Genomic DNA, 1,895 nt, shown 5'->3' with positions numbered 1-1,895 from the left:
GGATAGCAGGATCCTGTGGTTGACTGTGTCAAAGGCAGCTGATAGGTCAAGCAGGATAAGAACTGAGGATTGGGCTGCAGCTTTAGCTGACCTTAGGGCTTCTGTTACAGACAGAAGAGCCGTTTCAGTAGAGTGGGCACTCTTAAAACCAGACTGATATGGATCTAGGAGGTCATTCCCTGACAGGAATTCTGAGACCTGTTTGAATAGTTGAATAATAAAAAAGGTAGAAGAGACACTGGTCGATAGTTCTCAACTTGAGTTGGGTCAAGTGAGGGCTTTTTGAGCAAGGGTGTAACCCGAGCCCTTTTGAAAGTGGTCGGGAAGGTTCCTGAAGCCAGAGAAGTATTTATCACATGAGTGATTGTCGGGACCACAGTAGGAGATATGCTTGGAGGAGATTCGTAGGAATCGGGTCCAGTGGGCATGTAGTTGGACGGCTACGGGTCAAGAGTTCTGATACCTCGCTCTCTGTGAGAGGAGTAAACGAGGAGAGTGAACAACCACTGACCTGGAAGGGCAGGGGAAAAGATGTAGTAGGACTGCTACAATGGTTGAGTTTGAGTGTTGAATTGGCTAATTATAGCCTCCACTTTGCCTGTGAAGAAGGCAGCAAAAAGGTATCAGCAGACAAGTTTGTGGGTGGTGGAGGAGGATTTAGTAGTGCTTTCAAAGTTGAAAATAATTTCCTTGAGTCAGTGGCACTGCTTATTCTGTCATTATAGAATGCAGTTTTGGCAGCACTGATGCTTGTTGAGAAGGAGGATATGAGCAATTGGTAGCCCTTAAGGTCGGCGGGGTCTTTTCTTTCAGCCGCTCTGAGATCAGTACGGAGCCCACGGATGGTATCAGTTAGCCACGGGTGGGGCTGGTTTGGGCGAGCAGGCTTGGTGGATAGAGGACACAGGCTATCCAGGCACAAGCTTAGTGTAGAGCACAGAGATTGTGTGGCATCATTGACCTCAAGTGAGGAAAATGTGTTGAGGGTGGGTAGAGCAGAAGCTACCACTGAGGCAAAGTGAGCGGGAGAAGTGTGAAACAAATGGTGTTGGAAGAATGGGCTTTTCCTGTAGGCATACCGTGAACTGAATAAAATAGTGGTCAGACAAATGTAGAGGTGTGACTGTTAGGCACTCTGTGGCACAGTTTCGGACAAGAATGAGGTCAAGCACCTTGCCAGCTTTGTGGGTCGGGGGGGCTGAGAACCCGTGTTAGATCAAAGGACTGAATCAGAGACAGGAAGTCTGCTGAGTTTGAATTGTCTAAGTGAATGTTCATGTCACCGGGGACAAGTAGGGGACAGTCATGCTCTGGGATTGAAGACAGCAGTGTGTCTAGCTCCTTCACGAAGCTACCCATTTGTCCTGGTGGACGGTATGACAATCACAGAGACCTTTACTGGAGCGGACACAAAGACAGCATGGTATTCGAAGGAGGCATATTGATTCGGGGGTAGCAGCTGTGTGAATTTCCATTTGTTGGAAGTTAAGAACCCAGTCCCACGCCCCCCCCTCCCAGACGGCCTGGTTTCTGTGCCTGATGGCATGATATCTCTTGCATGGACCGGAGACAATAGGAATAGTGTGGTAGCACATGGCCTGAGTGTTGTTGTAGCTGGCAGCTTTAGGTGAGTAGGTGTGCCTCAGAAAGGGAAAAAGCTTCTCATGTAGGCGGCCTTGCTCAGTGGACTCGCACAGGTAGACTCGCTGCTCTTTACCCAAGTAGGTCTTCACACAAGGAGCCGATACTAACGCTGACGCTTCAGTGTTAGGTTTCACTGAAGTACTGTGAGTCTAATTGCACACAGGTGTTGGGCATTAATAATGATTGCACCCAGCTGAGATCGCCCTCCGGATTAACAAGACAAAAGCTTGGTTTCAGTGGGTGGGACACAC

General features: G+C 48.8%; 1 protein-coding gene across 6 annotated transcripts in view; it reads right to left on the bottom strand.

Annotated features, from left to right (window-relative positions):
* The window catches only part of LOC123956818 (nuclear GTPase SLIP-GC-like), a 31,521-nt gene that overhangs the window by 26,544 nt on the left and 3,082 nt on the right, over positions 1 to 1,895 (bottom strand). The gene's annotated exons all lie outside the window — the stretch shown is intronic.

The sequence above is a fragment of the Micropterus dolomieu genome, linkage group LG02 (assembly GCF_021292245.1).
Source record: "Micropterus dolomieu isolate WLL.071019.BEF.003 ecotype Adirondacks linkage group LG02, ASM2129224v1, whole genome shotgun sequence".
In the NCBI taxonomy this organism is placed as follows: domain Eukaryota; kingdom Metazoa; phylum Chordata; class Actinopteri; order Centrarchiformes; family Centrarchidae; genus Micropterus; species Micropterus dolomieu.
This window is presented reverse-complemented; position numbering and strand designations above follow the sequence as displayed.